Source organism: Podarcis pityusensis, assembly GCF_964106645.2.
Source record: "Podarcis pityusensis genome assembly, chromosome: 7".
Lineage (NCBI taxonomy): Eukaryota > Metazoa > Chordata > Lepidosauria > Squamata > Lacertidae > Podarcis > Podarcis pityusensis.
Window position 1 is genome coordinate 41,467,583 of NC_138031.1, and position 15,878 is coordinate 41,483,460.

General features: G+C 41.2%; 1 protein-coding gene and 1 long non-coding RNA gene across 6 annotated transcripts in view; both read right to left on the minus strand.

Annotated features, from left to right (window-relative positions):
• The window catches only part of SPIDR (scaffold protein involved in DNA repair), a 167,148-nt gene that overhangs the window by 66,392 nt on the left and 84,878 nt on the right, over window positions 1-15,878 (minus strand). The gene's annotated exons all lie outside the window — the stretch shown is intronic.
• LOC308481470 lies at window positions 10,305-14,559 on the minus strand. The gene is made up of 3 exons (XR_013988697.1): window positions 14,451-14,559; window positions 12,147-12,255; window positions 10,305-10,992 (listed from the first exon to the last, which is right to left on the minus strand). It is a non-coding gene; the product is annotated as an uncharacterized lncRNA (long non-coding RNA).

Here is a 15,878-nt window from a genome sequence, read left to right on the forward strand (position 1 = left end):
GTTTGCACACTATTGGGATTTCACAAAGGGATATGATATGGTTAGCCTGTATAATATAATTACAAAATTTGGGTCCTTCGTAACTCTCTAACTCCCCATATCAGATAAGAAATGAACAACAATACACTTTGAAATACAAAAAAGTAAAGAAAATAAAGCAACTGTAATTTCATTGAGATCTGAAGTAAGATGGTGCTCACTGAGGCAGACAGATTCGGCAAGATAAACAATCAAGCTGAAGTTATTCTCAAGTGTTGGCAAATTCCACAACACAAAGTAAAGGCAAAACTAAGACTGAAATTCTGTCCTCATATAACCCCACTGTGTTTAGCAAGCCCCCCTCCTTTTTTTCTTTGCTAAGAACAAGAACAGCCATTGCACACTACAAAGTAAAGACTAATTTGCCATGTTTACTTTTCTCCCAGTTCTGTGGAGTTCAAGATATATCTCAAATACATTTCAGTGTGCATTATTTTTTGAATTTTTATTTTAAATCTTACTGCCAAGCTGTAGCACTCTTTGCCAGGTTCCTGCACAAAGAAAACTTTATTGCCAACTTTAATCACTTGAGAATTATTAGGAGCTCATAATGAAAATATTGGCAGGTTTAACCAGTCCTTCAGTACTGCAGTTATTTCAAATTCCCAAAAGCTTCATTGTTCATATACTTCGTATTACTGTTTAACTCCAAAACAGAAATGGACTACCACTTCAGAATGGTCCGAGACTTGGGTTTTTTATTACACACAGGAAACAGAGAAGGCGGCAAAGGCTGTGATCAGGTCAACCATTAATTCAAGCATATTTAGCAATTGGAAACCAAGCTCAATTCTAGTTGGAGGAGAACTAAAAACAAAAAAAATCTCTAATTTTAATGTAATTAGTTATACTCTTGGAAGTAAAGAATATTATCTACGTGTTTTACATGCTTAATCAGAGGCTGGGAACCTGTGAGCTACATCCAGCTCACAGCCAAGTTCCTGATTGAGTATGGTGACAATGAACTTTGATTAATGACCTCCTTGTTTTAGAGATCCATAATTTTTTTAGAGGATGAAGTGTAGACAGTCAAAATATAGCAATTAGGAACAGGTTCATTATAATATTCCATGAGAATATTCCCAGAGTATCAAAAAGTTACATAAATTAGCTTTTAACACATTACAAAAAAATTGTTCAGATATTGTTGGGGTGAAGCAAGGGCAGAGAGAAAAGAGGTGGCTCCATCCACCATTGGCTCTGGCCCCTGATTTGACCTTCCCTCGAAAAAGAGTACTTAAATAATCAAGCAGAGGCAAGAATATGAGAAAAGTCCTGCTGAATCGGACCAATGGCCCATTTACTCCAGGATTTTGTTCCCAGTGGCCAACCACATGCCTATGGAAAGTCCACAAGCAGCACAACACTCTCCTCCTCACATTCCCAAGAAAGCAGTATTCAGAGGGATATTGCCTCCAATACTGATGGTATTATAACCAGTAGGACAAATAGTCACTGACTGCCTTAATTTTCCATGAATTTGTCTAATCTTCTTTTAAATCTTTCCAACAAAACCAATTAAGCAATCTTCCTATCCAGCTGCATTTCGAGAGAGAGAGAAAATCATATGGGCATAACTATTTGCATGAAATAGCTTTACAAGAGCAGACTTGAAGCTTATAGCACCTTCATTATAGGGCTTCCGGAGAATGCACCTCTTTACCCTGTTTTCTGACACTTGAGGGGCATTTTTTTTTTAAGGATCCGCATTAATTCTATGATTGCAAGTTGTTTGAAATTGTTTTTAAGGTTGTAACCTGCCCTGGGACCTTAGGGAGGAGGGTGATAAGTAAGTAAGTAAGCAAAGCTGAAAAAAATGTGAAGGATACTTAGCACCACATTTCATCAAGAGAAGATTTCTTGCCTTCCTAGGAAATGTTAGAGGGTGCAGAATAAAGATTGTCAAAGGATTAGACTTGGTTTGAGCATTACAGTACCAATCCCTAATCCTAGGATGTAAGTGACTGCTCCTTTCTTGCATTATTAGCATCCTAATCACTATATACAACACTTCTTAAAAACATTATCTGTTTGTCTGCTCAAAGCAGTTCTGACATGATGACCATGACAGGCTCTGGGCAAAGATGAGAGATCCTGTGCAGACCATATCAGTATCCAATTCCTGCTGGACGCTTGCCGGAAGAGCAATATTACAGCCTTGGTGGAGACTGTTGGCTCCCTTCGCCTTAGGGCTAATTTTGAAATATACTACAGATGCTGATGAAAAGGAAAGGGGTATGTTAGGACTGAAAGGAAAACAAGATGAACGAAAGAAAAACTCTTAACATGAACTGATTTTAGTTTTTCATTTATGTCACACTGAACCCACACAGAACTCTTTATTTGAGCTCAGTTTTTGACACATCTGGCCTATTACTGATTTCATGAACCAGTGACTAGGTATTTTTAGCAGAAGTATGGACTCCTATAATTCATTTAAAAACAACTACAATTAACTGTTGTTGTTGGCATCTGTCTGTCTCAAGAGACAGTGGAGAACACCTCTGGGGGTGAAGTTAGCAGCAGTGACCTCCCCGGGATGCAAGCCCAGGCAGTGTATGTATAAGGGCCCTGGGCTGCCCAGATGACAAGATTCCCCTCTCAGCCTCGTTCATGTAGTCCAAAGGAAAGCAGAGCAAGACATTTTGCATCAAAATGGCTGCAGGAGTTGCCAGAAGAAGGCGTACAAGGCGCCATCCACACATCTTAGGGACTCCACTCCAGATTTATGTAGGGTTTACTTCTTAGAATTTTCTTCTCCTGAAGATATTCCGCAAGGCCAGTCCACTTCCGGGTGGGTGGGCCAGTGCTGCGAGCAGACCACGCGGTCTCTCGCTCACAAAGGGGGCTGGATGTTGCCCCCGCATCATCAGGAGAGCCCCTGCCATGTCACGGCCCCCAGCCGACCAATCTGGTCAGCTGGGGGCGTGGCTTAGGCAATTTAACCAGCTACGTGGCAGGGGAATGTCCTTTTGGGTTCCAGCTTTGAGGATTTCCCGCCCTCTTTCAGGTCTTCGATATTGGCCTTGCTATGGACCTTGGTTGGTCGCCGTTGAGGGGCCTCGTAGGAATTTTCCCACTTGGCAAATTGGCACTGACCATTTGGTTTTCGCCTACCTCGTAGCAATCGTCGGAACTTCGTAAGGTTTGGCATCAGGCATTGGTAAAACCTTTTTCGGGGGAGGAGAGGTATGGTCATCACCTGCCCCTCCATACTAAAGGGTATTCTGTTAAAGGAATCCGGTGGTAGTGGTTCCTGTCCGAAGCCGGGGTGATGGCTAGGGCCGTGGTACCACCTTCCAGTGACTCTAGGGGGAGCTTCCAGTTGATGTGCATCAACAAGTTCCCCCTACTGGTGGTTAACCCTTGTGAAACTTCCTGCAGGCGGGCTGGAGTCAGATAAAGTTTGTTCAATCCAAATGCCTAAGCCAATACCGCTTACATTCTGTAACCAATAAAGTTGTGGCCTAAATTTTGCCCATTAACCATTAGCCTAATATGCTGTGTCCTAGTGTCTTTATTCATCACGGGGGGAGGCCTTGGGGTCTTGATGTGCAACGGGACCAAAGGTGGACAAACTTCCCCAGAAGGAACATGACATGTCCCCCAACAAAAGTACCACCCCTCGAATAAAACCCACTGCAATTAATAGAAGTAAACATAAAATCTAGAGCCAGATACAACTAGTTGGCACTAGTGGCAGCCAGTGCAATGTGTTCCACTAAATTGGCTACGGACAAAAAGCACACAGGGGAAGGAGAGGGGGTATCTCGATCCATTCCAGTCCGGCTTCTGCGCTGGTCATGGGACCGAGACAGCTCTGGTCGCCCTAACAGATGATCTCCGCAGGCAGCTGGATTGAGGCGGGTCGGGGTTGCTGATTCTTCTAGACCTGTCAGCAGCCTTCGACATAGTCGATCACGAACTCCTGGACCACTGCCTTGCCGACGTGGGGATCCAGGGCACAGTCCTTCAATGGCTGTGCTCGTTTCTCTCTGGTCAGGGACAGAGGGTAGCGCTTGGGGGGGAATTGTCATCGTGCCACTCCTTGGTGTGTGGAGTGCCTCAGGGTGCGATTCTCTCCCCGATGCTTTTTAACATCTTTATGCACCCCCTCGCCCAGCTTGTCCGGAGTTTTGGGCTGGGTTGCCATCAGTATGCCGATGACACCCAACTCTATCTGTTGATGGATGGCCATCCTGACTCGGCCCCAGACACACTGACCAGATGTCTGGAAGCTGTGGCTGGATGGTTACGTGGGAGCCGGTTGAAGTTAAATCCTTCGAAGACAGAGGTCCTCTGGCTGGGACGGGGCGATAGGGGATTGAGGGGGCAACTCCCATCTCTTGCAGGGGTGCAATTAGTGCCAGCATCGTCCGTTAAGAGTTTGGGTGTAATCTTCTATACCTCCCTCTCTATGGAGGCACAGATTACAGCTATAACAAAGGCGGCATTTTTTCATCTCTGCCAAGCTAAGCAGTTGGCTCCTTATCTCTCTCGCCCTGACCTAGCCACTGTGATCCACGCGATGGTCACCTCCAGACTGGATTATTGTAACTCGCTCTACGTGGGGCTGCCCTTGAGACTGACCCAGAAACTCCAGCGGGTGCAGAATGCCGCGGCGAGACTCCTTATGGGGTCTTCGCTGCGAGATCATATTCATCCGGTACTATACCAGCTGCACTGGCTCCCGGTGGAGTACAGGATCAGGTTTAAGGTGCTGGTTTTAACCTTTAAAGCACTATACGGCCTAGGACCCTCGTACCTACGGGACCGCCTCTCCTGGTATGTCCCACAGAGAAATTACGGTCTGCAAATAAAAACATCCTGAAGATCCCAGGCCACAGAGAGGTTAGGCTGGCCTCAACTAGAGCCAGGGCTTTCTCGGCCGCGGCTCCAATCTGGTGGAACGCTCTGTCACAAGAGACTAGGGCCCTGCGGGACCTGACATCTTTCCACAGGGCCTGCAAGACAGAGCTGTTCCACCAGGCCTTTGGTCAGGGCGCAGCCTGACCCCCTCCTCTGGCAATCTGCACAGAATTTTGCTTAATGGTTGCCATCAATTTGATTTTAATTGATTTTATAATGAATGTTTTTAGAATGTTGGATTATTTTGATTGTTGTTAGCCACCCTGAGCCCAGCTTCGGCTGGGGAGGGCGGGATATAAATAAAAATTTATTATTATTATTTATTATTATGAGTAAATTTACTGAATAAAGTCAATAATATGACTTTATTACTACTATTTCAATCCAAGAGTGGCTAGCATGAAAGGAAAGACACTTCCAATCACACAATTTGGCCCCCAATTTCCTATTCCCCCATTCAGCTATAGTGAGCTATAGTCTCTTCACTACATCTCATGCCATTCCAAAAGATCCCTCAACCCTTAGGAATGGTGAAGGGGTGGGGATGGTACAACAGGCTGGCAGTTGGGAGTTCAAGGCAAAAAACAACAACACCCATTCTGTGAGTGGAACTCTGCTTCTGGTTCATAAGGTAGTGAGCTTACCAGTATTATTTTATGTGGAATGAAGTTTAGTAATTGCAGAACGCCAACAGGAGAGCAGAAATAAACTATTTTGAGTGTTTGCGTCATGTAGGCTTCCCAAGTTTTCTTCCACACAATACCTAGTGGTAGCCTCAAAACAAATGTTTTTATGGAAGGGAGAAGTACTAAAAACAACAACACCAGCCTACAACATTTTCCCACTCACAAGTGTAGAATTTACAACTTGCTTCATGCTACTGGTGTACTGAATGTCTTAATGCAGAATTGTCACCCTTGAAGCTAAATATTAAAATCTTAATCTTTCCAGAATGCAAAAGAGTTCTCTTCTGCACTTTAAAGTTTTATGTGCCTGTGTTGGATAACAGAAATGATGCATGAGAAAACAGAAAAGAAATCAAGTAGAAAAACAACCTTTGCTTTTAGTAAATAAATATATAGTTCTGCAATTATTTTTATTCTCTGCATGAGTAAATTCCTACACTAGTAAGTTCTGTCTCTCAGGCTATGAGCTTCGCCTGTACACTCAACAACGTATTCACTGCTCAATGAAATGCAACTGGAGAGAAGGTCAACTTCCTCAGGCCATGAAGATTCAGAGACATTGAGATAAGACTCTACTGACGCGCGAGAACAAAACCAGAAACCAAATAGATGCATAGAATTTTCAAAGATACTTGCATTCTTATATGGAGGAGAAAGAGACATTTTGATGTAGATAAATTCACTGCTCTCAAAGTTCTAGAATTAAGAGAACGATTTCATAGTCACTTTAGTTAACCTACAAATAGAGCAACTAAGCCAGAAATTTGCTTCTGTACCCCCTTTTTCTTGGGGTGGAAGGCCATACCGAATTCTCTTTTCCTCCTCTGCCTCTGGCCTGGTGACACCTCTTGACCCAGTAGAGAAAGACACCATCATAATCCTTTACCTTCTAAGCTGTTTGATTCCACTATCACGGGGAAGGATGTTCCAGCCCCTATATCAGACAGGATAGTTTTACAGGGACAGTTTTGGCTTTACAAAACTCACAGCTTCTGTTTACCTGCCAGCAGACCAGTTACTTATAGGGGCTGAAAAGTAATTTAATATGAAGGCAACTACCATCCATTTACCTGTGAGTAAGCCACCTGAACTAAGCAGGACTTAATTCTGAGTAGACATGGTTACGACTGCATTGTATAGTACAAGCTAGATTTCGAAGGAACAGAGGAATCAGAGACCAAATTGAAAACAGAGACCAAATTGCAAATCAGCCCTGAGTGTTCACTTGAAGGACAGATCCTGAAGCTCAGGCTCCAATACTTTGGCCACCTCATGAGAAAAGAAGACTCCCTGGAAAAGACCCTGATGTTGGGAAAGATTAAGGAGAAGGGGACGACAGAGGACGGGATGGTTGGACAGTGTTCTCGAAGCTACGAACATGAGTTTGATGAAGCTGCGGGAGGCAGTGGAAGACAGGAGTGCCTGGCGTGCTCTGGTCCATGGGGTCATGAAGAGTCGGACATGACTAAGCAACAACAAAACTCAGTTAAGGAATAAAGACTTAACTCTAAAGAGGAAGCTTTTCTTCACATCATATATATGTTTTCACAATCCACAATCAACATTTATGTCCAAAACATTTATGTTCCAACCATAAATGTACACATACAGCAGTACAGCACAGAGCAGTGAACTAAACCAGTAATTCTGGGAAGGTTTGAATCAGGGATCAGTGGCCAAGGATGAAGGGGGATGGAATACAACAACATCTAGAGCAAAAGTTCTCAACCTGTGGGTCCGCAGATGTTGTTGGACTACAACTCCCATCATCCCTGAGCTCTGGCCATGCTAGCTAGGGGTGATGGGAGTTGTAGTTCAACAACATCTGGGGACCCACAGGTTGAGAACTGCTGCTCTAGGATCACCAGTTTGCCATCCCAAGCATAGATGACTCTGTTGCTGTATTTATATTGACTGAAAACAAAATAACCCCTACAATATTATTCAAATCCATGGCAATTACAATAGTAGCTTAATTTTCAGTTTCTAGAATAGCAAATAAAAGTGGTTCCAAAAGAATGGAAACCATTTGCCTCCTTCTCAGGCTTTACAACTTTTCATGTGATACTAGGAATAAAAAAAGTAAATGCAGATGTGCCCCAGATCAGATTTCATAGAAATGCAAGATTGGATATCAGTATGTGAACAGATTTGTTCTTCTATTGTCTATATATGTTCAATTTGTGATCTTTGGATATTACATAAAGATAGTGTCTTAAACCATCAGTCAAGCACCAGAGCTCGTATTATTATTTCAAACAAATGACGCAATGGAACAGCATGCTTTCAATCACACATTCCACTACAAAGGAATTGTGCATAATTATTTGATGCTATAACAACAAGATGAAGGTTAACTTTACAATTACATGAAAAGAAAGTATTGTTAAAATGTTTTCAGTGATATTCAAAATCACATTTTAGATTAAAAACTGTTACTTAATTCTGCATATATTACACACATGCGCACGTCCTATATTCTTAATTCAATCTCAACATAGGTAAAATATGCAGATTTCTCTCTCTCTCTCATTAGCTATGCTTGGATGCAACACTAAAGTGATAAACCAGAGGTGGCTAGAAGTTCAGGGGTTTTACCCAGACATCCGAACAATTTTTTCCAGCCCCTCCAAAAACCCTCATTTTGGCAGCAGTGGCAAAAAGAAAAAAAAATTAAAGTAGGCACACTACCAGTATGTAAGGAGAGGTCTAAACCCTGATGGGAATGCAAATCATGCCCCCACCATCAATAATTTGATGAGTGGGAACAGATGATAACCCCCTATTCTGCATGTGTATGCCTGAGTGTTGTCAATGTGATGCACATCCACTTCTAGAGCCCTTGGGGCAAAAGATTAGCCACTCAGTCACAGCAACTGGAGGGAGGGGGCAGAATGCCAGTTTTATTTTGCTCAGCATTATCTACACAGACAGGCAGCAGCTCTCCAGAGTTTCAGGAAAAGGTTTTTCCCAGCCCTACCCAGAAAAACCAGGGACTGAACATGACTACGGCAAATTAAACTGCACACAAGCTGCAATCTAACCAGAGTGGCTGCCTTGCTGTTTCATACAAACCAGTGCATGTATGTTTCTCCTGAACAAACCGGGAAGCTTAAAACAAATCTTGGTTGTTTGTTTGCTAGTTCAGATGCAACACTAAGCTAGATGCTCCATTATTTGTTTCTCCAACTGGAGGAAGAGAGGAGCAAAGCAGCAGAGCACAAGTTGCATGCAGCTTATGGACAGACTGATTTGTTTAACCATGCTTTATGACCTCTCTGAGTTGCAATTAGGTGCCCTAGACTCTCAATGCATTTTCTGTTCTTCTACTATGTGAACAATCATAAACATTTTCACCCTCGTTCCTGGAGGATGATTTGTTCCAAACTGAAAACTATTCAAGCTCTGTTTGGCTTTCCTGCCGCAATCAGTTTAAAAGATGCTCTGCCACTTTTTAAGGTTTTCAGTGCTTCACATGGTCCATAATTAAATATAGAACTTGCTGCCACAGGAAGAAGTGACGGCCACCAACTTGGATGGCTTTAAAAGAGGACTGGATGAATAAATTCATGGAGGATAAGGCTATCAATGGCTACTAGTCGTAATGGTTATGTTCTGCCTCTACAGTCACAAGCAATAATATTTCTAAATTGATGGAAGCCATAGAAATGGACTGTGCTCTTGCGTTCAAGTTCTACTTGCCAGTGTCCCACAGGCATCTGGCTGGCCTCTGTGAGAACAGGATATATAAAAAAAGTTGTTTACACCTTGTATGGGGATGCGGGAGGCGCTGTGGGTTAAACCACAGAGCCTAGGACTTGAAGGTCGGCGGTTCAAATCCCCACAACGGGGTGAGCTCCCGTTGCTCGGTCCCTGCTCCTGCCAACCTAGCAGTTCGAAAGCACGTCAAAGTGCAAGTAGATAAATAGGTACCGCTCCGGCGGGAAGGTAAACAGCATTTCCGTGCGCTGCTCTGGTTCGCCAGAAGCGGCTTTGTCATGCTGGCCACATGACCCAGAAGCTGTACGCCTGCTCCCTCAGCCAATAAAGCGAGATGAGCGCCGCAACCCCAGAGTTGGTCACAACTGGACCTAATGGTCAGGGGTCCCTTTACCTTTACACCTTGTTTGAATTGTTATCCAAGAACTTTACCTAACAATCATGTGTTTTCCCAGGGTCATTTTAGAAGAATAACAGAAGAATAGTGCAGGCACAAGGTTAAAAGTAACACACATTTTTTTTGGATGTGTGCTGTAATTGTTCATTATTCTTTCGGTTTTTTGAATATTTAAATATACAAAACTGAATATAAAAATGGGGAAACAGCAGTCTTACTTTGCTCACATTTTGAGTTGCAATATAGTAAAACACAGTATTTCAAAGGAGTCAGCTACCACAAATAAAGAGCACTTGCGCACCGCCCTGAGATCTTTTGATGAAGGGTGGTGATGAAGGGTGGTATATAAATCTAATAAATAAAATTAGTAAAAATAATAATCTTTTAGATTTCAGAAGCTGAAAACCTTTATCTCTAAGCCTTTACACATGAACATGATACTCATACTAGCACTTTTAAAAAGCTAACCTGATAAACTAAAAAGCAGCCATGTTGAAATTTGTTTTAATGTATTTTGACATGCTACTCAAACAGAGCTTATGAAGAAAAGTTGAAATTTTATGAGAGTATCATACAATGGACTATGAGTTGACCTCTGGCACAGAACATAAATGAACTCATTCACCTCTGTGGGTTTCCCCCTCTTTTCCCCCAGGATTCTGTTCTCCCAGGGAGTTGCTCATTTTAGTCAGTTACGGTACTTGGAAGAAGGCAGACAGCCAAACTGCAAACACAATGACTGGATTGAGTTCTTAAGCAAATACGCAAGAATGGCATTCAATCTCTTACAAGAGGAACAATTTTCATCATAAGTGTAATAAGAAACCTGGTCTAAAGCAAGGGTAGGTCATCCCTTAAAACAGATATTTTGTTTTTTAGCAGCAAACTTTCATCTAATGATAACCCAAAAGAGCAAAGCAGGAGATCTCTAAAAACCACAAACATTTATCTCACAGTAAGTAAGTGGAGCAGGAGCCAGCAAATTTATCTGTTAAATGGTTGCGAACAGGCTAGCGTCAAAGAATGGGCCGAGGCAGAGCCAAAGGTAATAGTGGAGAAAATTACATTAGGGAGGCTCTATAAGAACTCACCTAATATTGAAAACAACAGCACCCTACACCCAAAGCAGATTCTACGCTTAACAAATAAGGAAAAAAACTGATCAGGATTCCTCTCATTCTCCACCCTACTACTCCGGTGTGTTTTGTTGCTTTTTTTTAGTTTGTAAGCCTGAGGGAAGGGTCTGACCCTCGTTTTTATTTTGATGGGAGAAGTATTCATCTGAAAAGCAGAATAAAAGTATAATAAAACAAGTTAGTGTTATAATGGAGACTTACAAAAAACAGACAAAATTTCTCATAGAGGATCAGGACATTCTAAAAGCTTCGACTTATAAAAGCAGTTGTCCTGAGGAAGAGTCCTCAGGGAACCTCCTCCCACCCCCCAAAAAAGTTTTTAAAAATAGTTATAGCTGCAGAAGCCTCCTACTGCAATATTAGTTGCTGACAATACCTAGGAGTCTCAAAGTTGTGGGATTTCTTGTCAATAGCAGAATATACTTCTTAAGTCCACTAGTCACCACCAGCAGGACAACCCTGTGATTCCCACACCCCTCATCTTACAAAATAGAAGTCTGAATTCAAGCAGGCCAGACAGGTGGATGAGATGATCTAGAGCAATTTACCATTGTCTCTTCCTTTACTCTTTGCTCCCCCATGTCTTTATTTTGATTTTAAACTCCTTGGGGTAGGGATTTGTTAAATCACTACTTAGTATGGCAGGGCACATAAACGACACTTTATTTACACTAAATAGAATAGGGTGGGAGGCGCCAAGCCTATCTAGAGCTAAATTGAAATATTCTCCCCTTCTGAAGCACGCAAACACACACACACACACACACACACACACACACACTATGCACATTTTGAGACTTCAGAGACTTGACTTCAATTTCTTGGTGCATCTGGTGAAAGCCTCCACTCACAACTCCAATCCCACCCTGAGGAATGGATTATGAAACCTCTGTGATGGGGGTGGGTGAGTGATGGGCATATCACCCCTAAATGGAGGACACTCTTCAGGGGACACACTGGGAAAGAAGGGGAGATAGGGAGCTCAGAGAGTCTGGAGAAATCAGAGGTAGGCTGGGGGAGGTTTGATCAAGCACTTCCTGGCCCTATTCATTGTCCCTCAGCTCAGGAATAAGGAATTACAGAAGTCCTCCTGGAAATTCCTAGGTGAATGCTTCGCTCGTCTAGGTTCCCTAATTAGACTAAAAACAGTGATGGGGGTGGGGAGAAGAAGAAAACAACAGTCTTCTTTCTCATTCCTCTATGTTAAAGTTTTCAGTTTGCTTTTCAAATAATGTTGCTAACAAATGGCTTTGGAAGAGGTCTCACTGAGACCTGCCTGCTCCAAGGCAGGAAACATACTTATTAGATGAGATAGTCCACCTTCACCCAGGAAGTTAGTGTCCTTTTTCTGCATTCTGTTGACCCAGAGAAGGGGACTTCCCAATCCTTTCAGCATGTCTTGCTGCTCCTGGTAGAGAATATATATTTATACAATACGGGCATTTATTTCATTTGTTTATCAGTGAGGGAGTTCAACTATAGATAACAATTTATATTTCAAACTCTCCATTCTCAAATATCCCACAAGGACTATAACACGTATGATTAGGGGTGAGGGATTTGCTGATTAATATTCTAACTAGATTCCAATATTCTAACTAAATAAACACATTTGGAAGGAATGTATTCCTCTTTGACACAATTTTAAGCTGTGTTTGTACAATCCTGCTTCAGAATGTGAAAATCTGCAATATTTTCAATGTACGCATGTTAAGAGTGAAGAAACACTTTCGTCACAGACATTTTAGAGCAAGTATTCCAAGTACAACCACAAGAATACCACTACCAGCACACATCAACACATTATTTCCCGTTCCTGCTATAACAATTTGAACCTCTTTCTGCAAAACAAATCACGTGCAGCAACAGCTTTCCAAATGAAAGATTTGCTAACACTGGAATGTTCCTGCTCATCCTGGCTTTTCACTTCTAAACTCAACAAAAATGTTATGCATTTCAAAACTATGCCTGCAAGCACAGTTCAGATAAAAGTGACTTTATTGTGGCTGTTCACTACATTAATTAAAAAGTAGTTATTTGACTTCTATTTACATACAAACTGGGATGTTCTTTGAATACAGACTGTACCCATCATAGGATGAAACATCTAAATATCATTTCTGACATTTGGCTTATGACTTACGCTCCTCCTCAATGAACCGTGGAACAAATTCCAAACACCGCACTGACATTGACAAGACAGCATGTTCTTTCTATATTAAAAACATTGCATAGTCTTGTAAAGAATGCTAAATGCCTTAACAGAAAACGCTTTGAACCAAGGGCTTTCTTACACTAAAAACTACTCACTGCTTGAAAAGCTTCACTTTGTGTGGACACTAATGATTTCCTTCTGTTACCTAAGAACAGAGATCAAATCATTTCACTACAAATAAACTATTACCTGAAATTTGACTGAAGGCTAAAATGTAATTCTACTCAATGACACATTTTAACACATTGCAGAAAATCTTAGAAATGATTAGTATTAATATTTATTTACAAATTGCTGTTCATATGGAAGCAGAGTTTGTAACAATGCATAACGCACAATGCAATACAAACATTAATTGGGAACTCCTAGATGGCGCATATGTTCATATATGTACATACATGATGACCATGTACTACTAGGCAAATACCACTGGCTGTGTTCACACACAATGATTTACTATGGATATGTATTTACTTTCCTCCTTCCCAAATGTGGCTTGTCTGAGCAACATACAACACGATTCTCAGTTTGGATGCAACATTAAGCCACGGATTACCGTTTGTTGCTCACACACAAACTAGAAGAAGAATAAAGTATGAGTAATCTCCACATTCACAATAAACAATAAACTATTGTTTAATATGCATCCAATAAAAACATCAACTAATAAGTTTAATTTGGCTCTAACAAGCTATCAAGTGTGATTCAGAACTAGTTTCTGAGGTAAAGTTCAGGAAGACCCCCTCTGCCTCTATAGTATTTGGTCAACATTAGATAAAACATATATTTCTGCTTTAGAATCTATGTGCATTTGGAATTTTTCCTTTGAAGTGAAAGTGACTACTACCATTCATATTACAAATTCTCTTTTTTAATTTTTGCATAAATCCAACATATGATCCATGAGGTTCAAAACAGGTTCCTAAAACGTGAATCAAATATTGGTAGACTATACAATTCCAACAAGTTTTTTTGGATCTATGGGTGATATCCAACTAAATCACATATTGAAATTAACGGACTTTAGTAACTTGTCCACTGATTCCATTGACTTTACTCTGACTTAATTGGGAAATCACCTTCTTAGTTACATCTTTAAAGCCACTATGATCTACTGTTAACAGCTGAAGTGCCTTTTACAAGGCCTTAACAATGTTTTTTTGGGGGGAGGGGACAGACAGCAAAGGGCAGTAATGTCAGAAAAACAATTTGCTTTCCAAATACTAAAAATAGATAAAGAAATAACTCAAACTGTGAAATGTCGGTCAGCAAGCATTTTATGCTAAGCAAAACAGCCTCCCCCCACCTTGCTAAAAATAAAATTGTATGTTACTGCAATACTTTTCAGTTGCTTCAGCCAAGAACTCCAAAACCTCCCTGAAACTAACCTCAGCTGGATAACTTGCTTGTGTACTGTGAGTCAGCAGTTCTCAACATTTCTGGAAATTCCTCAGTGTTAACTCCTCCCATATAGCAGGAAACTGCAGATCCAATTCAGTGTATACCAGGAAACACACAAAGATTTGCACATTTCACTGGAGCCACATAAGCATTAGATTACATTTTTGGGCAGTTACCAACCATGCTGCTTTCAGTGATTCTCTTTGTTGCAGAAAAATAATGCTTAGTTATTTTAATAGTGGGGATATTTCTTCTTCAGTGAACATCGTATATAAAGATATGAAAAATAAGCACTGTTCAGCTTATGAGTAAGTTATTCTTTAGACTTACCTATGTGATTTAACCCTCAAAGACAACGTTAAATAGCAAAGCATAAAATGTTCATATTCTACTGAACCTTAATCCCAAGATATTGGTTTCAAAACTGGTAAAGCTGTTATGTAGTACAACTACTCCCCAAATAAGGGTGCTCAGATACAAAACAGGACATAAGATGGTTCTTTGAAATGTTATACAAAAAAAAAAACACCAGCAAGTACAGCTTTCTCATTACTGCATGACAAGCATTCCTTGGCCAAAAATCCCTCTTCTACACAATTATTAAGGTACAGGACCTTTATTTTCCTTTGCACGGAGTCATCCTATCATTCAGGAGGGTGCTTGTTTTATAACATGGGTAGGCAAACTAAGGTCCAGGGTCCGGATCCTGCCCAATCGCCTTCTCAATCCGGCCCGCGGATGGTCCGGGAATCAGCATATTTTTACATGAGTAGAATGTGTCCTTTTATTTAAAATGCATCTCTGGGTTATTTGTGGGGCCTGCCTGGTGTTTTTACATGAGTAGAACATGTGCTTTTATTTAAAATGCATCTCTGGGTTATTTGTGGGGCATAGGAATTCGTTCATTTTCTCTCTCTCTTCAAAATCTAGTCTGGCCCCCCACAAGGTCTGAGGGACAGTGGATCGGTCCCCTGCTGAAAAAGTTTGCGGACCCCTGTTTTATAATAAATAACATAAAAGGAAGGATTCATACCAATGCTTTGTAGCTTGAGAATATTAAAACAATAACAGCAATGCAATAAGCTTTGGATTCCCAGTCAGAAACCCAGGACCTAAGTATGTTGACATTTTCTGCAGTCTTGTTCTAGTGCCTTAGAAGTAGGAAGTGATAGGTAGATAATATTGAAATTTGGAACCCTTTGATGCCGTCTTGTCATCCCATTGCCATTACCATGCCTCCTTGCCTGCAATATTAATTTGGCAAGACATGCCTACCACATATAAGATGCACTTGTTGTATTACGATCTTCAGTGCAGAATGTCACATACCACAAAAGGATCAAATGGAATTCAGTTTTAATAAATAATGTTCACAGAGGAACTTCATCCCAGCAATATTATTTGTCCAAATTCTA